This window comes from Periplaneta americana, chromosome 3 (assembly GCF_040183065.1).
Source record: "Periplaneta americana isolate PAMFEO1 chromosome 3, P.americana_PAMFEO1_priV1, whole genome shotgun sequence".
Taxonomy (NCBI): Eukaryota; Metazoa; Arthropoda; class Insecta; order Blattodea; family Blattidae; genus Periplaneta; species Periplaneta americana.
Window position 1 is genome coordinate 194,486,949 of NC_091119.1, and position 26,915 is coordinate 194,513,863.

Genomic DNA, 26,915 nt, shown 5'->3' on the forward strand with positions numbered 1-26,915 from the left:
CCATACTGTATAATTATCTATACGCTGGTTTTGACAATTTAAGGGTTAAGTGCGGCCTGAAAAGTGGTTAGGTAATGTTCCTCCTTGTTGTAGAGATAAGCAGAAAAGCGATGTCTACATATTATACAGGGACATCATTTTATTTTTACTTGCATTTTTATTGTACCTGCATTTCTGAATGTACTTCACTCTCACCCGTTCACTAGTGTCCTTGCTCCCGTCAGACACACAAACTTACGGCCGCTGTTGCATTCGAAGTCTTCAAGCAGTGAAGTAAACACTGCAGTGTATAGTGTGTTTCATAAATATGATTGCGTTTTCTATAGAAGAAAGAACCTATATTAATAATATTGTACTAAAAAATTATATTCAAGAAACGATAAATTCAATTTCAGAGAATATGTTTCAAAATGTTTTTAATAATATGCGTACTGAATTGAAGCCTGCATTGTAATGAACGGCAACCATTTTCAGCAACTTGTTTAAAAATTTAGATTAGCTTTTTTTGAATTGAGGTGGCTAGAAGCAAAGGAATGCTAGTGACATTTGTAATAGCATGAGTTAAGTGCGTCCAGTGTAAGAAAAAGTATCTCAAATTTTAGTGGCAAAGGGATATTTTAATCGCATCACACATTAAAATTTAAATAAAAATTTCACCGATTTTACGAAAGCTTCAATATTTAAACCCCATTTTCTCAAAAGTAACTTAAGTGTACTTACAGCCCTTTACTTATGAGCCCCTCAATTTAAATGCATTCTCTATATTGTATGTTAACACCAATAATTAATATGCTAAATAAAGTAGACATTACATAACGAACATAGCCGCCTGAAAAGTTGAGTTTTTGAAAAAAATGTTACTACTCTACTGTATTTTGATAAATTCAGTAAAAGTGATGATCAAACTGAAAATCGTAATATCGTATTTCCCTACAACATAAATGGATACACTACTTTTCTCTCCTCCTATACCTAGTAAAATGATTTGTTTACATATTGCAGTAGTAACATCAAACTCCTGTAATGGAAGGGGGCAACAGTGTTTCCGAGTATAGCCAGGTTAATGTTAAAAATACAAGTAAAAATAGAATGATGTCCCTGTATTTTGCCTGACGTGAATTCTTCATTCCTGTATTAGCAAAATTTACAAACGAGTGCAAACCGAACATTTGTTTGCACTTACTAGAACAAGGAAGCTGCAGCTCGTGGAAGGCAATGCCTCTGTGTTTTCGGACTCCAGTACCGCCCGGGGAGTTTCCGCTCAAGATCTGTGGTCTGCGAGCTTAGACGATACGCTCCGTCCACCAGCCGTGACGCTGCACACCGCATGGGCGGCCTCAGCAGCTTGTATTCTGCATATACGTATAGTATACGAGTATCGAAACACAGGACCTCTTAAAACAGTTTATTATATTCAGATGCCGTGTTAATTATGTGAGACTTATTTACAAAGTGGTAACTTCCGCTCTGGTCCGCTACTTAACGGATACAGACTGCGACATATGGAAATACCAACAGTCAGTAGTAGCTGCGTGGAACATCACCATTATCATAATACTCATCATTAGACTTCGTGGAATTGCCACGAGAATCGTAAGGTTTACTGCGCACGCGGTATAGACTGTATGAGAACGGGGCGTGCAACGGATGGAAGTACAGAGGTGTGAAAATTATTAGAATAATCTTAATTTTAAAGGTTTTTTAATAGTTCCTTCACAAATATTCATTGAATTGATGAATATTGCTATATAATATTACTATACTCATGTAGGATATATTTACTACTAACAATGCCGGAAAGCATTGTTGTACATTGGTATTTTTCTTATTTTACTATTGTTATGGGAATTCAGAAATTATTATATTATGTTGGCGGAATTGGAAACATAAAAAATTAATTAAGAAATGCTTAAAAACAAATTGTTCTTTGTGTTTACATTGTTGTGAAGGTTCAAATGAACGTATACATCTGTTTTGTGCATATAATTTTTTATGTTTCCAATTCCGCCAACATAATATAATAATTTCTGAATTCCCATAGCAATTGTAAAATAAGAAAAATACCAATGTACAACAATGCTTTCCGGCATTGTTAGTAGTAAATATATCCTACATTAGTATAGTAATATATACCAATATTCATCAATTCAATTAATATTTGTGAAGGAACTATTAAAAAACCTTTAAAATTAAGATTATTCTAATAATTTTCACACCTCTGTATGTCTCTGATGTAAACACTGGCGTATACTGAGGTTACAATAAAACCTGTGTCCTGCATTCAAGAAATATAATGAATGATCATTGAAGTAGGAAATGTCTAAACATGTAAATACACAATTATTTTGTAGTAAGATATATTAACTCTTAAAATTTAATGTAAGTCTATACTCACATCATCCTTGAATACGTGCATTACAGTGAAGAATTACGTACATTTTGAGCGACTGCGAAGTGAACCTCCTCCGATGGTCACTTAAACAGTTTTTATATTGGGAAAATGTAATTTCGACATCACACGATGTAATAGGTGCATATTTGAAGAACGGGAAGTCACTACTTTTTAGCACACCAACTTCAGACGTCTTGTCGTGACCTGAGAGCACATCAATTTTTAGCAATAATGTTTCTCAACTTTCATTTCACTTTTTCTGAAATTAGTGAATTGTTATTTTGGATAACGATTTGTGATACTTTATCCACTATATTAAGGGCTTCTGAGAGTTGTAGTTTAGACGACGCTTTATCAACATCTTTGGTTATTTAGATTCTGAATGCGATGAAGGCGATAATGCCGGTGAAATGAGTCCGGGGTCCAGCACCGAAAGTTACCCAGCATTTGCTCATATTGAGTTGAGGGAAAACCCCGGAAAAAACTTCAACCAGGTAACTTGCCCCGACCGAGAATCGAACCCAGGCCACCTGGTTTCGCGGCCAGACGCGCTGACCGTTACTCCACAGGTGTGGGCCCTTAATGTTCTGCATAATAATTAAAAGCATCCAACCAACGGGTCAAGACTGGCTGCGTGGGTAAGGGTATTCCAGGGGAAATTGTTTGGAACAGCAACACTCTCATTGTAGTATGTTTGATTGAATTCTTGCCTGCACTGAACATATGTTAAGCTTTGACTATTCCAACCACAGTAATGCAAAAACAAGTGCTTACATAGGTATACATTAGCCGAAGCTGCTCTATCTATTTGGACCGGTCACATCTCTTAACATGAACTGCTTATACTACGAGACCGGGCGGTCGCTCACCTCCTCTATACTACCGTATATCGGCAACCTGATTGCATGCTGCGTGTGGCAATTCAACGAAGTCTACTCATCATCCTCATAATCTTCATCATTGGTACTATCCTCAACATCATCATCATCATCATCATTACAACTTCATACCCTTCACCCTCATAATCCTCAACATCGATATCATCCTTCATCTCATCATTATGAGCACATCCTCACACTCATAATCAGGCTTCGAGACTTGGGATCCGATACAATAAGTTTACTGTGCATGTACTATAGGTTGTTGACTCGTTGCAGGTAGCGAAAGGTTGAGATGTGTTCAGGTAACAACGTTGCTATTTAGAGTAGAGTACGGTAGTATGGGGAAACACACATATGTACATTCTGAAAGTAAATATACATTACACAATGACAATGTCAAAAGAATGTGAAAAGCATTTATTCTCCTGTCTTTTATAAGTATTTGTTTTTAATTATACACAGTGTTAATGGAGGAAATGAACATGTAGCAATTTAAATTTTTTCATTTATCCTATTGGTCGTCTTTAGGAAGTGCAGTTACTGTACCGAATTGCAATGTACTACAAGATATATTTTCAGTGTCTCAAACTTAAATCTTTTTCGGTTATCTGCCAAACACAGTTTGTACTGTGAAAAGCTGCGCTCTACGTCGCATGACGTGATAGGAGCAAAACGAAAAAACCTAACATCATTGCAGTCTCTAAGAGACAGTCCTTTATTCTCGAGTGATTCTATGTCCACTAATTTGCTGTTATTGTTACACAATGTTCCATATACGTTATTTTTACACAAAATTGATTTCCACTTCTTTTGCAAGTTCAGAAACCGGTGTACTTGGTGTCTCATTAATTCTCTACGTCATTTCCTCAATTAATTTGAGGGCTTCCGGCATCTCTTGCTCTGACTTTTCTAACCGTGTAATAGTTTCAAACATAGTTTGAAAATGGGTTTGTATGAAAACCAAATTATTCGTTAGAACCTTCTTTCTTTGCATAGGCTATTTGTTGGCATTCATTCTACAGTACCCCCACCCACTGTACGCTTTACCACTATACTCAGTACGCCGTTATGCGGATTTTCCACTGAACTGCTCTATTGGGTCCGAAGTCTCGAAGCCTGCTCATAATCCTCATAGATTTTTCCCAACTGTAAAGCGAATGTCAACTAGCCCGGTTGCGAATCCTCAATATTATCCCGTCAAATACCATCTCGCTATCACCATCTATTTGCTGATTATCTACAACTCTATGCATATTTCCAACATGATACATTAAATGATTGTATCCACAAATTAAACAGCGATCTCATTTCAGTCTCGACATGGCCCAGCACATTCCGACTTAGACTTAATGTAGCTCAGACAGCCATCGGACTGCTGAACATTTTGAACGATAGTCAAACTCCGGTCATAAGTCAATAATATTGAAATTCCGTACTTTCTTAAAGTGAAAAATGTAGGAATAGCCAATTTTTTGATAATGAATTAAGTTGGAATTATCTGTAGATGCGGATGACGTGAATATGTTAGGAGAAAATCCACAAACGATTAGGGAAAACACGGGAATTTTACTGGAAGCAAGTAAAGAGATAGGTTTGGAAATAAATCCCGAAAAGACAAAGTATATGATTATGTCTCGTGACCAGAATATTGTACGAAATGGAAATATAAAAATTGGAAATTTATCTTTTGAAGAGGTGGTGAAGTTCAAATATCTTGGAGCAACAGTAACAAATATAAATTATACTCGGGAGGAAATTAAACACAGAATAAATATGGGAAATGCCTTTTATTATTCGGTTGAGAAGCATTTATCATCCAGTCTGCTGTCAAAAAATCTTAAAGTTACAATTTATAAAACAGTTATATTACCGGTTGTTCTGTATGGTTGTGAAACTTGGACTCTCACTTTGAGAGAGGAACATAGGTTAAGGGTGTTTGAGAATAAGGTGCTTAGGAAAATATTTGGGGCTAAGAAGGATGAAGTTACAGGAGAATGGAGAAAGTTACACAGCACGGAGCTGCTCGCATTGTATTCTTCACCTGACATAATTAGGAACATTAAATCCAGACGTTTGAGATGGGCAGGACATGTAGCATGTATGGACGAATCCAGAAATGCATATAGAGTGTTAGTTGGGAGGCCGGAGGGAAAAAGACCTTTGGGGAGGCCGAGACGTAGATGGGAAGATAATATTAAAATTGATTTGAAGGAGGTGGGATATGATGATAGAGAATGGATTAATCTTGCTCAGGATAGGGACCAGTGGCGGGCTTATGTGAGGGCGGCAATGAACCTCCGGGTTCCTTAAAAGCCAGTAAGTAGTATTATTATTATTATTATTATTATTATTATTATTATTAATAAAAATCATGGTTCGGCGGACCCCCATTGAAACACTCGTGGATCCCTTGCGAACCACAGGTTGGTAACCGCTGATAAGACTATTAGGACAGAATGGGGTCTTAATACGGAATATTCTGATAACACGAATGGCAGAAAAGATCGATGTAGTTGGAGAAGTCCTCCTCTACAATAAATCTCACGGAATGTGTCTAATACGAAACGCAGTTCCTCTTTGATGAGGGGGGGGGGGTAGTGAGGTAACTGACTTGACCAAGGGCAGGCCACGAATATTACATTAGCCGAATATGACGCTGACCTAGGATACATCAGATCGTACCCCACTTTCACCGCGCTGACACGGTATAAAACTAAACAACAGGCTCTAATCGCTTTCTCCTTAGTCGACCAGTTTGCTTATCGTAATCACAAGATCATCACGTTCCCTTTCCAAACTACGTAACCGGCAAAATATTTGGTAATTCGTAGTCACTAAATAAACCTAGAAGCGCAGAGGCCGGTTTCTGAGAATTCTGCCACTGCTCAGTAGCGAGGTGCAGAATCACATCAATCAGCAGAGTTATCAACAAAGAAGGCTTCCATAATATCAGATCGTGTACCATAAATGCCATAAAGAAGGGTCAATATAAACAATAAGACACAAAAAGGATCTGAAATACAGGAGCGAAATATTCCGGTAACATAACGAAAGCAGCTGTCCAGGAGCTTCTATATTTTCCCGATTTTGAAACCTCAGATTTCCAGCTTTTCCGTTCTCTGTCCAACAATCTCAAGTGAACTCCTTTGATTCAAACTTGTCCTGACGACTTCTTTAAGAGGTTAGGTACACCTTACAGCAGTAAAATTTCGGAAATATTCAACATTTTTTTCCTCCTTTACTGTATCTTGTACAACAGCGGTGACCAAAGAGGGTGTCATGATTACATTGTGTAATCACAGACATTCAAACGGGTACGAGGAGTTTCCTGTACATTGCTCTGCGTTTCATTCACGTACTGAAGGTAAGCAGTGGCAGTATCATGTCGCTCTACAAACTCTGTCTCTACAAGCGGTAAGAAGTGGTTTCATAAGGAATGGGAAATTTTTGTTGTTCTGTCTGACAAAATGTTCAACAGTTCAATTAGGAGTATATAGCAACATTAGTTGCCACGCTGAATAATAATTTATTATTATTATTATTATTATTATTATTATTATTATTATTATTATTATTATTACTATTATTATTATTATTATTATTATTATTATTATTATTATTATTATTATTATTATTACTGACCACTAAATATATGTTTCTATAATTCGTCTGTACGTGCATGGATATTGTTATTTTTAGACCTCCCAGAAAGATAAAATTAATAGCATTTATATCAATTTTAAACTTTTTAACCTTTAGACGAAGGTAACTATTTATTATTTATTTAATAATAATATTTTAGAAAAAACTGATTTAATATTATGTGCGAGCGAACTGTTAAACGCCAGGAATTTGCGTGTATTAAATCATAGTCAGAAAGAGAAAGATGAGATAAATAAATGTAAGGAAGTCAACTACCTAATGCGGTTTTGAAACATCTCGTGCACTAAAGTCTTTTAATATAACAGAATTTCTCTAAAGAGTAATGATTAAAATAGCTTAAATAATTTATCCATAAGAAGTTTTTAACTTTGAAAAACTACGAATTTCTCGACCAAGTATCGAGTGAAGAATTTAGAAAATTCCTGATTATATTCAAGAGGAAGATTAAAAAAGAAGCAAGAAAAATTGTATATTATTCACTGGCTTTTGATGACAACAGTGACATTACTGATACAGCAAAGCTTGAGATTTTTATCCGCGGGATTGATCAAGATGTTAGTACAGGAACCACCACTGGTTGTAGTTTTCCTCCGTCTCCTTACTTCATAGGCTGTCTGTCGCATGTAATCACTACAGTTCCAGTTTTGGTCACCGTTGTTGTACAATAATGAAAATTAGTACGTGTAAAACACTGTCCTGCTCTATGAAAATAATATTTTTACTATTTAAAAAAATTATTTACATTTTTTTTTTTCTTCAAAATTCAGTTCACTGTGCACTGATGAAGCGTTTCCCACATGACTCAAAAACTATCCAACATTCTGTGATGAAACTTTTTGTGTGTATTTATGCATGTCATATCTACAATATGATGCAAAGATCACTTCTCTATCTTTGATTAGATTGTCTGATAAAAAATAAATCCTTTAACAAAAATGGTCAAATATCAGCATTTCTTCTAACACAAAATAAAAAAATATATATTAGCCTATTTATTAAGGAATGTAGCTGAAGGAGCATGATGTTGTAAACATGAGTTTCAGAAATAAAATAAAAGCGAGAGAACTTGAAGAAGTTAACAAGTTTGTGAGTTGCGAGGGAAAAGCTTCATCACTGCACAGTGAACTACCACCATTATGAATTTTAAAAAATAAGTAAATAATTTTTTTTTAAATCGTAAAAATATTTTTTCATATAGCAGGACAGTCTTTTACACATACCAATTTTCATTATTGTACAAGATACAGTAATGAAAGAAAACAATGTTGAATATTTCCAAAATTTTACTGCTGTAAGCTGTACCTAACCTCTTAACTGCAAACTAGAAGATTTCTTCAGAAAAATAACCCTAGCGTTGTCAGAGAGTCATAGATCTAAGATAATATTATTTATTACTGATTAATTATTATTTGATTTTACTAACATAGCAAATAAACAATAAGTAAATAATTTTTTTTAAATCGTAAAAGTATTTTTTTTTTCATATAGCAGGACAGTGTTTTACACATACCAATTTTCATTATCGTACAAGATACAGCAATGAAAGAAAACAATGTTGAATATTTCCAAAATTTTACTGCTGTAAGCTGTACCTAACCCCTTAACTGCAAACTAGCAGATTTCTTCAGAAAAATAACCCTAGCGTTGTCAGAGAGTCATAGATCTAGGAGAATTTAATTTATTGCTGATTAATTATTATTAAATTTTACTAACACAGCAAATAAACAATAAACAATAAGTAAATAATTTTTTTTAATCATAAAAGTATTTTTTTTTTCATATAGCAGGACAGTGTTTTACACATACCAATTTTCATTATCGTACAAGATACAGTAATGAAAGAAAACAATTTGAATATTTCCAAAATTTTACAGCTGTAAGCTGTACCTAACCTCTTAACTGCAAACTAGCAGATTTCTTCAGAAAAATAACCCTAGCGTTGTCAGAGAGTCATAGATCTAGGAGAATTTAATTTATTGCTGATTAATTATTATTAAATTTTACTAACACAGCAAATAAACAATAAACAATAAATAAATAATTTTTTAAATCGTAAAAGTATTTTTTTTTCATATAGCAGGACAGTGTTTTACACATACCAATTTTCATTATCGTACAAGATACAGTAATGAAAGAAAACAATGTTGAATATTTCCAAAATTTTACTGCTGTAAGCTGTACCTAACCCCTTAACTGCAAACTAGAAGATTTCTTCAGAAAAATAACCCTAGCGTTGTCAGAGAGTCATAGATCTAAGAGAATATTATTTATTACTGATTAATTATTATTTGATTTTACTAACACAGCAAATAAACAATAAACAATAAGTAAATAATTTTTTTTAATCATAAAAGTATTTTTTTTTTCATATAGCAGGACAGTGTTTTACACATACCAATTTTCATTATCGTACAAGATAGAGTAATGAAAGAAAACAATGTTGAACATTTCCAAAATTTTACTGCTGTAAGCTGTACCTAACCCCTTAACTGCAAACTAGCAGATTTCTTCAGAAAAATAACCCTAGCGTTGTCAGAGAGTCATAGATCTAGGAGAATTTAATTTATTGCTGATTAATTATTATTAAATTTTACTAACACAGCAAATAAACAATAAACAATAAATAAATAATTTTTTAAATCGTAAAAGTATTTTTTTTTCATATAGCAGGACAGTGTTTTACACATACCAATTTTCATTATCGTACAAGATACAGTAATGAAAGAAAACAATGTTGAATATTTCCAAAATTTTACTGCTGTAAGCTGTACCTAACCCCTTAACTGCAAACTAGAAGATTTCTTCAGAAAAATAACCCTAGCGTTGTCAGAGAGTCATAGATCTAGGAGAATTTAATTTATTGCTGATTAATTATTATTAAATTTTACTAACACAGCAAATAAACAATAAACAATAAGTAAATAATTTTTTTAAAATCGTAAAAGTATTTTTTTTTTTCATATAGCAGGACAGTGTTTTACACATACCAATTTTCATTATCGTACAAGATACAGTAATGAAAGAAAACAATGTTGAATATTTCCAAAATTTTACTGCTGTAAGCTGTACCTAACCCCTTAACTGCAAACTAGAAGATTTCTTCAGAAAAATAACCCTAGCGTTGTCAGAGAGTCATAGATCTAGGAGAATTTAATTTATTGCTGATTAATTATTATTAAATTTTACTAACACAGCAAATAAACAATAAACAATAAGTAAATAATTTTTTTTTATATCGTAAAAGTATTTTTTTTTTTCATATAGCAGGACGGTGTTTTACTCATACCAATTTTCATTATCGTACAAGATACAGTAATGAAAGAAAACAATGTTGAATATTTCCAAAATTTTACTGCTGTAAGCTGTACCTAACACCTTAACTGCAAACTAGAAGATTTCTTCAGAAAAATAACCCTAGCGTTGTCAGAGAGTCATAGATCTAGGAGAATTTAATTTATTGCTGATTAATTATTATTAAATTTTACTAACACAGCAAATAAACAATAAACAATAAGTAAATAATTTTTTTTTATATCGTAAAAGTATTTTTTTTTCATATAGCAGGACAGTGTTTTACACATACCAATTTTCATTATCGTACAAGATACAGTAATGAAAGAAAACAATGTTGAATATTTCCAAAATTTTACTGCTGTAAGCTGTACCTAACCCCTTAACTGCAAACTAGAAGATTTCTTCAGAAAAATAACCCTAGCGTTGTCAGAGAGTCATAGATCTAAGAGAATATTATTTATTACTGATTAATTATTATTTGATTTTACTAACACAGCAAATAAACAATAAACAATAAGTAAATAATTTTTTTTAATCATAAAAGTATTTTTTTTTCATATAGCAGGACAGTGTTTTACACATACCAATTTTCATTATCGTACAAGATAGAGTAATGAAAGAAAACAATGTTGAACATTTCCAAAATTTTACTGCTGTAAGCTGTACCTAACCCCTTAACTGCAAACTAGAAGATTTCTTCAGAAAAATAACCCTAGCGTTGTCAGAGAGTCATAGATCTAGGAGAATTTAATTTATTGCTGATTAATTATTATTAAATTTTACTAACACAGCAAATAAACAATAAACAATAAGTAAATAATTTTTTTTAAATCGTAAAAGTATTTTTTTTTTTCATATAGCAGGACAGTGTTTTACACATACCAATTTTCATTATCGTACAAGATACAGTAATGAAAGAAAACAATGTTGAATATTTCCAAAATTTTACTCCTGTAAGCTGTACCTAACCCCTTAACTGCAAACTAGCAGATTTCTTCAGAAAAATAACCCTAGCGTTGTCAGAGAGTCATAGATGTAGGAGAATTTAATTTATTGCTGATTAATTATTATTAAATTTTACTAACACAGCAAATAAACAATAAACAATAAGTAAATTTTTTTTAAATCGTAAAAGTATTTTTTTTTTCATATAGCAGGACAGTGTTTTACACATACCAATTTTCATTATCGTACAAGATACAGTAATGAAAGAAAACAATGTTGAATATTTCCAAAATTTTACTCCTGTAAGCTGTACCTAACCCCTTAACTGCAAACTAGCAGATTTCTTCAGAAAAATAACCCTAGCGTTGTCAGAGAGTCATAGATCTAGGAGAATTTAATTTATTGCTGATTAATTATTATTAAATTTTACTAACACAGCAAATAAACAATGTATTGGAACAACAAATCAATAATATATAGCAGGAGCTCCCATACAAATCTCCATAGATGCTCCTCAATAAATTCCTTCATTTCAGTAATACACTCCCGCTTTCCCATATACTTTTTACTTTGCCAATGACTGGGAAACGGCACTGAAGTTAGTGAAGTGCAACTACATGTTTGCAACACGAAGGCCACGTAACGCAGATGCACAACGAAGGCTCGTATGGTCATCAACCTTACAGGCTGTGAATGAAATTTATCGTGCTGATGGCTGAGAAATGCTGAGATGAATTGTGCCTTCCTCCAACGTCACTAACTCATTGTAATGTGAATACATCTGTTATGCAGCGGGTGCGACTGTGAACACCTGGATATCAGTTTCATCACACTCACAGTCATTATCCATCGCATTATCTTCGTCGCCAATCTTGTACTTTTCACCATCACCAAGGTTGTATTAGTGTTTGTCTCCAGTTGCAGTCGTCATTTCCATGGTCATCTCGTTCTTTATTAACACTTAACACAGTGGTCACCATCACCATCAATGTTATTCTCATACTCGTCATCGTTGTTATACTCATCCAGGTCGAAATCATCTTTTTTTTTATAGATATGGTCGTCATCCTCGTACTCGTCATCGCCGTCTTTTTCATACTCGTTTTCATCCTAACCGTCAGTTCATAGTCATCGTTGTTCACACCCTCGTTGTTACCGTCATTACTATCCTTAATTATTTCGTCATACTCTTCATCGTTGTCATTTTCATTGTCGTCATCATTCGGCCCGCTCCGTCCCCATTATCGTTAGGATCTCTAACCATCAGTGGATGTTCACAATTACCGGAATTCTCTCGCCATTTGGTCAGTATAATGCTAGGTCACCATTTGACACAATACGAAGTACACGGCGGCACGAAACGTGAAAATAACACATAAGTCCCGTTGGGTAATGTACAGGCCTATGTGGTTTACCTGAATTCTAACCCGGAACCATTACATTTTGTATTCAGCAACGCTTCCACTATTCCATGAAATTTGTGTCGTTAAATTTGCACACGTTTACTTGGAAGAGTTCCTCCAAAACAATGAAGACGAGTTCACCACACGAGTTTCGTAAGGTCATGAAAGACGTTCACTATCTGTCACATAGTCCGCGAACATGATAAGGGGTTGGAAACATACAGGGACATCATTTTATTTTTACTTCAATTTTTATTGTACCTGAGTTTTTTAATGTACTTCACTCCCACTCCTTCTACTAATGAAGTTCAACCGTCCTCCACACAGATCCAAGACAGCATATAGTAGCCTTACGGTCATAGTAAACAGTACGTTCCAAAAATATATTCGCGATTTCCAGTGACGAAAGAGCTTTCAATATTGAATCATTTTCGCACAGGTACTGTCGTCCATTTGCCTAAGTCGTATCCCGGTTTCCCCCACCAGTTTTATTCGCCAGCTAGTGGCTGGGCTGTCTTAGCTCTCTTCTGAAAACATAATTTCTGTTAGGAATTGAACGTCTACGTAATATTATACAACTGTTTAAAATAACTTAAATAAAAGGGCCTCGTTAAGTAATTAACTGTCACGTAATTACCTCCATTTCTACGACCCTACGACATAACCACTTGGACGGACAGTAGATAGTATGTCTGAGTAATTTTATCTTTTCGGATCGGGCAGAAGTGAAGATTGAATTTACAGTACGTAAGATACTCTTTCATAGAGTAGGTACAGAATTATTTCAACATGAGTTACTAGTACGAAGAACGAAACTGGTAATTGGGATTAGGTACAATAGTCTATAGTGCGATAATATGCACATTAGAACTGAAGCCAGTATCGAAATGAACGGCCACCATTTTAAAAAATGTGTTTAAATATCCATATTATGTTATTTTTAAATTTAACTTCATTCTCTATATTGTACGCTAATGTTCTGTAGACAGTATAATATACACTGCATAATGAATACGTCCGGATGGATAGCTCAGTTCGTGAGTAAAAAACACTCGTTAATACTGTACTGTATTTTGACTAAACAAAAACCTAATGAAAATGATCAAACTCAAAAGCGCAATATTTCCTAGTTTACGTAAATGGATGAACTACTTTTCTTCCCTCCTATACCTAGTAAAGTGATATGTTTGTATTTTACGCCAGTATCATCGAACTCCAGTCGTGGAAGGGGTAGCAAACGGTGTTTCCGGTTTCAATCGTTTATAGAAAGGTATAGCCAGATTAATATTAAAAATGTTAGTAAAAATAAAATGATGTCCCTGTATAACACATATAATTAATACATCTAGGTACATTATGTACTCAAATAAAATAAATTGGATCCATAAAATAATAAATCCGTCATTAACTGTAATGTCTAGACTCTAGAGTTCCTTTATAATGAGAATTGAGACGTTGACCCCAACAACAATTAAAATATGTAATGATTTGATAGCGCTGAAAATGGAAAAACAAAACTCTTATGAGAAGTAAAACCATATAACTACATTATATTATTTACAAATATTAAACGAATTTGATACATAATTTTATAATGTATTATATTATTTTATAATATAATTTATTAAGATTTGAAATATAAAATATTATTATTACAACTAGTTCGTCACTGAGAAATAAGGAAAAGCTGTTAACTTGAATTTATTTGAAGCAAAGCGTTACTGGATTATGCAATAAGGTAGGCGATGTTTGGATCCTGTGTGTCAACACTATTCTCAATTATTATCTTAGCCTATGCTCGATTACACTAACCTCTAGCGCTTGAAAGTAGAACTAAACGGTGGCGCACAGAGAAACAAAACACAGGAAAATTCGCTCAGTGTCCATTCTTTATAATCCCTATTCGCTGGAGTGCCTCCAAAACAATGAACACAAGGTCACCACACGAGTTTCGTAAGGTCATGAAAGACGTTCACTATCTGTCACATTGTCCGCGAACATTATAAGAGGTTGGAAACGTATTAACGGACAAATAACTGCTCACTGGAACTTCAAAATAACAAACAATAACAATACCGCATTACTGATGTTTCTTGAAGAATTAATTCCATGTCGATGCCGATGTAATCCAAAGAACTGTCACGTCACACAAATAAAATCAAAATCGCAGTAAAACGTCACATGTAGAGCAGGGCGGTAGTACTCACCACCTGACGTCACATAAAGCTCCGAGCGACTCTACCATCCCGGCGACAGTGAAGTACTGAAGCAAGTACTTAAGGTACAACTGTCGAGAGTTCACAACATGACTCAGCTGTTGGCTGTTACCGGCTGTACAAGAATGGTTTGCACTTTACCAGAAAAGTACACACTGTCCCAGTATTGTGACTTTAAAGACTCTTCACAAATGCAGTATTTATTTTTCATGGAGTAAACTTGTAAAATATTTGTCGCCATTGCTGTCGGAGAACATGCCGCACACATTTAAAGATTATCCTATTTGTTTTACTGTTAACTTGTGTGGATACATTTGGGAGCGGTGCTAGCTGCTGGCTTTTGAATTGTCAGTTATTGTCCAGCAATTCGTAATGCTAATGTTGGGGTTTGAAAGCGCCTTTAAGTTCTTTAAGCAATGAGTTCATAGAACAAAGTATACCTCCCAGGTAGACTAAAATTTCTGAATGTAAAACCCTTCTTGAAAGAAAGATGAAAAATTGATTTATACTATTACTGGCCCATATCAATTCACCTCTGTAGAATAATAGTTAGCATATCCGACCGAGCGGAACCTGGTTCAAACCCTTGTTAGAACAAGTTACATTATCGGCTAGGATAGGCCATCGGCGTGGCTCAGTCGGTTAAGGCGCTAGCCTGCCGATATGAAGTTGCGCTCGGGCGCGGGTTCGAACCTCGCTTGGGATGATTACCTGGTTGGGTTTTTTCCGAGGTTTTCCCCAACCGTAAGTTGAATGCCAGGTAATCTATGGCGAATCCTCGGCCTCATCTCGCCAAATACCATCTCGCTATCACCAATTTCATCGAATCTAAATAACCTAGTAGTTGATACAGCGTCGTAAAATAACTAAAAAAATCGGCTAGGATTTTGATGACTTATCAATCATGAAAACATGTCCTAAAACAATGCATTTATGACCTAAAAATCTTTCAAAAATGTCCTTAAAATGCCCTAAAATTGATCTTACATAATTGGCCTAGTAGGAAAAGAGGTTCTTCGCTCTAGAAAATGCCATTAGGAAAGTTCATGATAACACAGAGGGTTTGGAATTCAACGGGTTACATCAGCTTCTTGTCTATGCGGATGACGTGAATATGTTAGGAGAAAATACACAAACGATTAGGGGAAACGCGGAAATTCTAGTTGAAGCAAGTAAAGCGATAGGTTTGGAAGTAAATCCCGAAAAGACTAAGTATATGATTATGTCTCGTAACCAGAATATTGTACGAAATGGAACTATAAAAATTGGAGATTTATCCTTCGAAGAGGTGGAAAAATTCAAATATCTTGGAGCAACAGTAACAAATATAAATTACACTCTGGAGGAAATTAAACGCAGAATAAATATGAGAAATGCTTGTTATTATTCGGTTGAGAAGCTTTTGTCATCTAGTCTTCTGTCAAAAAATCTGAAAGCTAGAGTTTATAAAACAGTTATATTACCGGTTGTTCTGTATGGATGTGAAACTTGGACTCTCACTATGAGAGAGGAACAGAGATTAAGGGTGTTTGAAAATAAGGTTCTTAGGAAAATATTTGTGCTAAGAGGGATGAATTTACAGGAGAATGGAGAAAGTTACACAACACAGAGCTTCACGCATTGTATACTTCACCTGACATAATTAGGACCATAAAATCCAGACGTTTGAGATGGGCAGGACATGTAGCACGTATGAGCGAATCCAGAAATGCATATAGAGTGGCCGGAGGGCAAAAGACCTTTGGGGAGGCAGAGACGTAGTTGGAAAGATAATATTAAAGTGGATTTGAGGGAGGTAGGATATGATGGTAGAGACTGGATTAATCTTGCTCAGGATAGGGACCAATGGCGGGCTTATGTGAGGGCGGCAATGAACCTCCGGGTTCCTTAAAAGCCAGTAAGTAAGTAAGGAAAAGAGGTTTTGTACTACTTAATATTTAGACTAGTAATTAAATTAAATTTTACATAATTTTTTCTAAGTAGTACACTTTAATTAATTATTTTACCTGATGTAGTTTCCATGTATGATCGTTCACCTCTGCGTCGGCATGTGAACGTGAGGTCAGCAGTCGGCTGGTCGGTCTTGGCCCTTCATGGGCTGTAGCGCTTGTATTTAGTTTACTTTTAGTTTCCATGTAGTCTACCACAAGGCCACTGCTATCTTAGCAGGTACAGAGGAGTCTATATTGAAGGGGTGGTTGGACTGATCCCTTACATGGGGTGTACTACGTTAAAATGGCAATATTTGTGTAGAAGAACGATTAAAATATTATATAAAATAATGGGTATTAATGGACAAAATATGTAAAGAAAATATCAAAGGAAATAAACATTATTTTACATTAATAATGGGGATTTATGATCAAAATTAAATGAAAATACCTAAAAAGGACCGAATAAAACAAAAAATACTCTTATGAGTTGAAAAAGGCAAAAAATGCAAAAAAAGTCCTTACAAATATGCTTTCAAACACTCAGTTTATCACATAACATATAAATACTAAAGCAGCTATGTTTCTGGCTTACTAGAAAAAAGATGCAATTTCATCAGAATCCTAGCTTTAATCATCATAGTGTGTATCCAAGGAATAGGACCAGTGGCCTTTTCTGATCTCAGTAGCTTTCGAGAAGTATTTAATCGGTCTGCTCTGGGTTCTTCTACAATTTGGAATGGCAGCCTGTTACTGTCCATTCGTTGAACATGTTGGATCCAATTTTATCTGTATTTTTGAATTTTGTTAGTGGCTGGTTTGACATCGAGTTCTGTTAGAATTTTCTCATTAGTTTTATAATCTTGCCAAGTATACTTGGCTCTTCTCGTTAAAAATCTCATTTCTGCTACGGTGATTCTTGAAGTAGGTCTATTAGCTTCTTCAACTGTCCAGATTTCGCATTCATATAAGAGTATCGGCATGGCAAATAGTAGTAGTAGTAGTAGTAGTAGTAGTAGTAGTAGTAGTAGTAGTAGTAGTAGTAGTAGTAGTAGTAGTAGTATTAATAATAATAATAATAATAATAATAATAATAATAATAATAAAATAATAATAAAATAAAAACAATAAAATAAAATAATAATAATAAAATAAAATAATAATAATAAAATAAAATAATAACAATAAAATAAAGTAATAATAAAATGATAATAATAATTTTATTGCAGAAGAATACAAAGAAATTGTAAATTTACAAAATTCTAGCACTCTCCTGAAAGAGAGTGTTCTCGTACTCAGGAGGAGATTCGATACATAATAAAGTTACACGCATAAATTACAATAAAATAACATCTAAAAGTTAATATTATTACTCATAACAAATTGCTTACATACATTTTTAGATGTCAAACTGTTGGAGGTAAATAGATGTGGGTATTTCTTTATTAATTTGCAGACATCGGATTCTAGGGCAAATGCCTATTTTGTTTCTTTAGGAGAAAAGTAAAAATAATTATTAATATTTGTGTTTCATGGAAATTGAAAGGTAATCAAAGAGTTTTATAGTGCCCTAAAATGCCCTAAAACGGTTATTAGAGCCTAATTTGTTAATATTCGCCTAAAAATGCCTAACTCACTGTAAAGTTTCGCATTTTACTCTTACTTTTTATAATTTATACATGCATTCACTGCGAAATTTAAGGCATTTAAAAAGTGGAAAGTTTGCTTCACACCGGCCATGAAACCATTGATAAAGGAAACAAAACGTTTTGAATCTCACGACACTCGCAATAGATTTCACCGAATTTAACATGTTTGGAGGCATAAATGCCGACAAAGAACCAACCTTAGTTTTGAAGCAGGCAACAATCACAACATGTGCTGCTACCGATTCAGAGATATACTATACTATAAAAATGACTGTTTTCGATCTGAAATCGATTAGCTGTACTGCCCTTCAGAGTGTCATAAAATCACAATTTTTGGAGAAAGAGTGTTTTTGAAATATTTATGAAAAGTCGTAAAACTGCGAATTAGTAGGGTAAACCGTTTCAAAATATTTAAAAGAATGGCCCTCCTAGTGTTAACACTACCAGGAAATGCAACAATAAGTGGAACTTTGTATTTTTGTCCAATTGAATCTCAATAACAACGGTTCATTTGAATGCTCGTTAACAGTTGCTCTTTCCCTCACCTTATTTGTGTTGAGAAGTTTTGAGCGGTAGGACGTTTTCCTGTGAAGTTTAACGCGATAATGCCGAAAAATATAAGTGCAAAATCTACATTGATCCGGCAATGGCTAACAGAATATTCAGAATTCACTTATGATGGAAAAATAATATTCTGCAAGATTTGTAGCAAACAGGTATGTAACAATAGTTGAAATATATAAATTGTATTAATTTTAATGAGTAGGCCTATAATATTTATACATTGACTGAGCTATCCTGAGGTATAATTCTTTTTAAGACCACTACATTTTAACCTTTTAAATTCCGATAGTCAAAGTATTTGCAGGTCATTAAAATTTTGATTGTTCGAATCCACTAACTTTGTGATAGAAATACGGCAATACAACAATTAGGATTTTATTTTAATTCAGTTTACTTTACATTTTTAGATTTCGCAAGAAAAGAAGTGCCACCTAAAGCAGCATGTGCAAGGAGCGGCTCATAAGGCTAAAGCTCAGCAGAAAAATCAACTGCAACAAACTTTACTAACACAGCCTACTTCATCCAATCTCAGCAGCAATTTCTATGCTGATTTAACCAGAGCGTTTGTTGCTGCTAACATTCCCTGGAATGCAATTGAAAATCCGGTTTTAAGACAGTTTTTACAAAAATACTGCAAACAAAATATCCCATCTGAGTCGACCCTAAGAAAAAATTACTTAGACAATATACAATGAAACTTTAGCTTCCATTCGGGAGGATATAGGTGATTCTTACATATGGGTCTCTGTGGATGAAACTTCAGATCCTATGAATAGGTATATAGCAAATATGGTAGTAGGAAAACTTAGTCCTGATGGACCTTCGATTCCACACCTCGTATGTGTTAAGGAACTTTCGAAAGTGAATAGCCAAGCCATTGCTTATTTTGTAAATAAAGGCCTACAGTCTTTATACTCAGGTAATATAGACGATTCTAAAGTTCTGTTGTTTTGTACTGATGCTGCCTCATACATGGTTGCTGCAGCTCCACTTCTTAAAACATTTTATCCTAACCTCACGCATGTAACCTGTCTTGCACATGGCCTTCACAGGGTTTCTGAAACAATCCGGAATGAATTTCCTCTTGTCAATTCGTTTATTTCTAACACAAAAAAATGTTTTTGTAAAGCCCCATCCAGGATTTCAATATTCAGAGAGAACTTTCCAGATATCCCACTCCCACCTCGGCCGGTTGTTACACGATGGGGAACCTGGATTCAGTCAGTGGTGTATTATTCTACACGATGGGGAACCTGGATTCAGTCAGTGGTGTATTATTCTAAGTATTTTAAAGAAGTGGTCACAGTTATTGATAAATTACCTGAAACTGATAGTGCAGCGTGTGTGAAAGCAGTGAAAGATTGTCTGAATGACTCACGAGTGAAAAACGATATTGCCTACATAACATCAAACTTTTCTTTCATACCTGCAAGCATTGAACAATTAGAACGTGAAAAACAATCTCTTTGTAGCCAAATAGCAATAGTAAAGGAAGCTCAAGTGAACATACATTCTACTTTGGACGAAACTGGGAAAAAAAGTTAAAAATAAGTGGGACAACGTATTAAATAAGAATGTAGGATTTTCATTGTTGGAAAAAGTATCAAGAGTGATATCGGGGGAAAGTGTAAATGTTCCAGTAAGTATTGATGTTTCTATTGCACCTAATTTAAAATTTGCGCCTCTCACATCAGTTTCGGTTGAAAGAAGTTTTTCTGCTTTCAAAATGATTCTCAGTGACAAAAGGCAAAGGTTAACTGTGGAGAATTTAGAAAAAATTCTGGTGGTATACTGTGCAGATAATTATAATAAAGTCTGAGCATGGAACTGAATTTCAATAACTTAAAATGAGTAATCTTGATATCAATAATCATTATTTCATTAGTTTCAATATATTAAATGTGCAGCTCTGTTTATAAATATAATATAGTATTCTTTTTTAATGTTTAAACATACTTTTTGTGCGTATTTTAGTGTATAACTAAAAATTTCAGTGAAAGAAATAAGTATGATACCTTGATGTGCCTAAAATGCCTATTTTCATCAAAATAGAGCCTAATTTTACAAATTTTGAGTTTATTTTAGGCGCCTAAAACTGCAATTTTTAGTGCCTAAAAATCCGATGTCTATATTTGTTATAAGTTTTAGGGCCGATATTAGTACTGTGGTTGAAAGCAATGCTCGTTGAACACTTGGGTTGACACAAACGTATTGTATTCATGCCCTGGGTTTTTATTTGTGAGTATATGATCTGAAATAAGTGTGATTATTGTATATAAAATTCAATAATGCATTGGTATAAATTTGATGTATTTTCAAGACTTTAAATTCTAAAAACAATTTTTCGGTACGATAATCAATAGATTTTTTAGATATATTTTAATTATTCTTTTCTCTAATAAATCCAGTGGATTAAGGTTATTTTTACATTTTTTTTATGTACCGAAGTACATATGATATTTCCATGCAGATATTCTGCGTCATCATACGATGTAAGAGTAATGGAACGGAGAAAAACTCCCTCCGGCGCCGGGATTTGTACCCGGGTTTTCAGCTCCACGTGCTGACGCTTTATCCACTAAGCCACACCGGATATCCACAACGGCGCCGGACAGAATCGTCTCAGATTTAAGTTCCAACTCTTGGGTTCCCTCTAGTGGCCGCCCTCTGCACTACGTCATAGATGTCTATGAACGCAGGACTGAAGTCCACACATGTGCTGAGGTGCACTCGTTATGAGTGACTAGTTGGCCGGGATCCTGCGTTCATAGACATCTATGACGTAGTGCAGAGGGCGGCCACTAGAGGGAACCCAAGAGTTGGAACTTAAATCTGAGACGATTCTGTCCGACGCCGGGGTGGGTATCCGGTGTGGCTTAGTGGATAAATCGTCAGCACGTGGAGCTGAAAACCCGGGTTCAAATCCCGGCGCCGGAGGAAGTTTTTCTCCGTTCCATTACTCTTTCATCGGATTAAGGTTAGTTTTATAAGTACTAACCCATCCTAATATTCGATATTGGGTTATAGAGTGAAACAAGGAAAGGTAAACTGTATGTAGTACATCCATTGATAAGTAATTTCGTAACTGAACAAAGTAATATAGTCTATAATTCTACGTAATTTGTTACAAAGATAGTTGATTTGTTTGTCCCATTTCAGATGTTTATCAATAATGATTTCTAAATATTCAACCTCTGAAGATTAATTTATAATTGGACAATTGCAACAAATTGCGGGACAACCAAACTTGTGTAGTTTGATGTTTAGGGGAGAATTAGGCAATTTATAAAATTTACTGGGGAATAACTGTAGTTTTAGAAGTGTTGAGAGATAGAATGTTCGAATGAAATCATGGTTTTTAAGTGTGAGTATAAGTTCGGACTCTGAATACAAAATCCTCGATTTATGCCAGCTTGTGGGAAAGGCAAGTTGAAGTATATAAGGAACGTCTATGAATACGGCCCCAGTTCCTATGGAAAGAATTAAACTGCTCCTTACAGCTGGGAATCGAAGAAAGATCCATTCAATTCGAAGCCCAAAAGGCTAGAACTTCAAATTAAGCAAGAATCAAATCTATTTAAATAATTAAGAATAATTAATGTAGTGCGAAGAATATTAGTGGATATTGGTTTGGAATGACCTCACAAAGAAACGGACTACCGTCGAGCGCAGAGACATGGAGCATTCTTTGTGCTGCACGCTGTCTTATTATTGCTGTGCCCATTGGACGTCAATCACTGTGGATATTAAGTCCGTCAAAGGATAACACCTGCGGTGAAGAATGGTAAAGCAGTATGTAACTTGGGAGGCAGGAAATCTCACTCTTGAGAGTGACACGGTTAGTAATTCAAGACGCTGATTTCGGCCTCCCAGGCTGAAAGACTCAGTGATATTTTTCCGGACATCAAAGATAAAAGGCAACTCGTACTCATCACTACAACTTCCTCTCCAAGATTTTATTATATTTTAGCAACTCGTAAGAGTTAAATCGTTATCCCAGTCAGAGTTGAGTCGTTTTTTCAGTAACATTTGTGTCGTTATCGCAGTCAGAGTTGAGTCGTTATAGTTGTGTCGTTATCGCAGTCAGAGTTGTCTCGTTATAGTTGTGTCGTTATCGCAGTCAGAGTTGAGTCGCTATAGTTGTGTCGTTATCGCAGTCAGAGTTGAGTCATTATAGTTGTGTCGTTATCGCAGTCAGAGTTGTCTCGTTATAGTTGTGTCGTTATCGTAGTCAGAGTTGAGTCGTTATAGTTGTGTCGTTATCGCACTCAGATTTGAGTCGTTATACTTGTGTCGTTATCGCAGTCAGTATTGTCTCGTTATAGTTGTGTCGTTATCGCAGTCAGAATTGAGTCGTTATAGTTGTGTCGTTATCGCAGTCAGAGTTGAGTCGTTATAGTTGTGTCGTTATCGCAGTCAGATTTGTCTCGTTATAGATGTGTCGTTATCGCAGTCAGAGTTGAGTCGTTATAGTTGTGTCGTTATCGCAGTCAGAGTTGAGTCGTTATAGTTGTGTCGTTATAGCAGTCAGAGTTGAGTCGTTATATCTGTGTCGTTATCGCACGATGTACCTCCACAATTTTTTCCAAAACATAGTTAATATGAAGAATAACACGCTCTCGTCATAAGAGTAGTTTCATCTAGTTCTAAGTAGTCTGTTACAATATTAATCCATCTTTGTCTCAAAAAATCAAATAAAAAAACCATTCCTCCCGATTTTTAAAAGCGACATTTATTTGAACTGGCAGAACCAATGTGTTTCCATTCTTCTGACTGTTTTTTGTTCTGGATTGTAAGAGCAGATCCATGTTTCCTTCATACTAACAATACGACCCAAAAAGTTAGAATAGTCTTCAATACCTGATAAGCGTTCAGGCATTTATGGATCCATTTAGCACATAATTTTCCCACGCATAAATCATGATGTACGATGTGAAAGACATGTTCATAGGACATTTTCAATGTCTCTGATATATTTTTAGGCTCAATTTTTCGATCCTCCAAAAACGTGATGCACGATTCGATATTTTCTCGAGTGATCACAGAGGCAGGTCTCCCAACATGGTGATCACATTTGATCTCCGTTCTTCCACTGTTAAATTCCGCATCCCGCTTGTACGAAGAACAATAGTTCCTCAATGTATCCACCATATCCGCTTAAATTTCGTCGCCGGACAATCCTTTCAAGAATAGATATTTTATCACCAACCGATATTCAATTTTATCAATATTGACTTTTTTTTGTCTGACTCAATGTCTTTAAAAATTCACACTATAGAATCATTTCACAATTTATTTTATCATCTAGCATGGAGTAATTATTTGTCAAACAACACACGCTTTTCCATGTTAACTGCTCTCACTCTAGCCTAGATTATAAGAATTACAGCGAATGTCCATAGCTAACTACCGGTATATGTAAATAACTCTAACGGTCTTACTAATGAACTTGCATAATTTTTATAAGACTTACGAAAAGTTGGGACAGAAAACGTTCCTAATAAACCATGGATAAGCGATGAATGTATAAGCAGTGTGTAACTATACATGGGAATTGCTTTGCAGTAGTTATACACACGAAACTCCCTGTCTAAGAGTTGTATAAATAGAAAAAATGACAATCGCTCTAACAGTTATTGGTATGGATTGTCATTTTATGACGATGGTTGCCTTGTAACACAAAACAACATAACAAAGATCACAGAATAATTAGAATAACATTGCTGTAGCTGTACTCTTTGATCAAAATATAGCACTGTAATCGATCGAGCCCATTTGTACTATCGATACTTAGGGCTGCACCATGGATAAATATATAATAGGATGCGAAACTGCTGTCAGCACCATCTGGCGGCAGGGGGCTCAAATAGCGCCCAACGTTGTAGGTGGTGAACATTAGAACGACGTGTTGGGTATATTACCCAGAGTTCTCTATTTATCCGTTCGAGATATTGCTCGAGGAGACAAGATGGCAGACAGAAACTTGCTAATAAGTGAACATGAAGTGATACAACGTGTATATATAATCAGTGTATGTTAAACAGTGATGTTTATGGACATTGTAAAAATAGTGTTGTTGAATGTATTGTAAAGTAATAGTAATATAATAAATTGAACTATCTAAGTAGTTATTGCAGACTTTTCCATTGCGCTGTACAATAAATACCCAAAGAATACAATCCCAATTATCTAACCTTTTGCTTTATTTTTTGTCTCTGTCTGGTTATATTTTAATTGGGTAGTGTTAAATAGATAGTCTCTTTTATCTTCCTGTTGGCTCCAGTAAGAATTTTCAGTAGAATATGCTGTGATGAATAAAAATGTAAATGTTTTATTTTAAATTGGGTTAGTTTTGAATATCGATTAGGGTAGGGAGGGAATACTTTCTGCATAGTTTAACATTTTCGTCACCAGGTGCGCTGCTAAATGCATGGAGTAATTAGTTACTCTTTTCGCTACTATGTGCGCTGCTAGATGTAACAACGCCCCTCCGCCCAACAGATGGCAGCAAGATCAATTTCTATAACAGCGCCTCTAGTATGTGTTACGGGAAACTCAGTAAGGTTCGCATCCTATTATATATTCATCCACGGTTGCACACTAGCGCACACTATCGGATGCAATAAAGAATCTTAGTTATTCCATTACCTTTCGTAATAAAATAATGACGAAACTATGATGTAGCTGTGTAACAGTTGTACTGTTATACACGATGTACGTAGTGATTATTAGTCAGGAATTTGCACTACTTATAAACGAGCTATTCACTGTATAAGACAGATAAACGTCTGTATAACAGTTTTTATGCTCGACCATGCCGAAATGTAGTAATTATACACCTGGTAGTAGCCCTTTAATGCACCTCATTAAAGTACACCTATTCATTATAATTCAGTTGTTCAGCCAATGAGAAATCATCATTGTACCATTATAAAACGGCTAGTATCGATTATTCTCGGATATGCAATCGAAAGACAATTAGCGAAAAGTCACGGAGGCTGGAAATCCAATACTGTCGCAGAAGGTTATGTTCTGTTACTATAATAATTAGCGTTAATTGTAAATAATATTCAAATAAATTCAATTTGTCATCTCGTTTTTCAATGTCTAAATCAATTTCAAGGTTATATCAAGGCTAATCTTTATTTTACTCTCTAGATATCAAGGTCAATGACATTTGTTTCTAGGAAAAAATCAATACTTTTGCGTCTGCGCACATCTCACAATTTACGAGATATTGCACAAGGTCACTTCCGCTCCCCAGTCAGATAAGAATAACATGAATACTTATGAATAATTTCAAGTTAGAAATATGGTCGAGCGTAAAAAGTCGTATGAAACTTGACTATAATGGTAATTAAAACGCTCGTATGAAAATTATGAAACTCGCTTGCGCTCGTTTCATAAACAAACATACTCGCGTCTTAATTACTACCATTATAGGCTCGTTGCATAATGTACTATAATTAGTAAGACCGTTAGTTTAGCCTAAGAATTATAACGAATGTCCATGGCTAACTATATATAAATAACCGTAGTGTATATATACACAATATTGACAATTTTCTTTCTGCAATGCAATTCTTCAGGATTACGGTAGCTATAGATGCAAGCGCATCTTGCACATTAACTGTCTTATTATTAAACATAAATAAATGAATGTGACTCTGATATTCAATACAGTTAATTGTTTATTACACATTAATCACGCAATCTAGGAACTGCTCACGTAACTCTGTGCAGTGGGAGGTTAATATCATTTTGAGAGCCTCTCTATCTTGCTCAATAATATGCAGGAGTTGCTAATTGCCTTGCTGAATAAATTACTTAATGATAAGCTAACACAACAAACCACATTAAGGTATACATTTAACACGGTCATAAATCAAAGCAAGTCTGCCTGACTCCCCGCTAATTTCGTATCTAATTTATCAGGCAGATGAGCAGCTGGTTGTGCAGCGTGAAAAAGTTGCGCGG

At 34.8% G+C, this 26,915-nt stretch overlaps 1 protein-coding gene across 3 annotated transcripts in view; it reads right to left on the reverse strand.

Annotated features, from left to right (window-relative positions):
- Positions 1–26,915, reverse strand: part of LOC138696930 (uncharacterized) — a 235,465-nt gene that overhangs the window by 82,274 nt on the left and 126,276 nt on the right. Inside the window, exon 1 of one of the 3 annotated variants that reach the window (XM_069822425.1) lies at positions 14,786–14,830. The exons of 1 other annotated variant lie outside the window; for it this stretch is intronic. The gene's annotated coding sequence lies outside the window, so the exon portion shown is untranslated. One more of the 3 variants, XM_069822426.1, reaches the window with a different exon arrangement.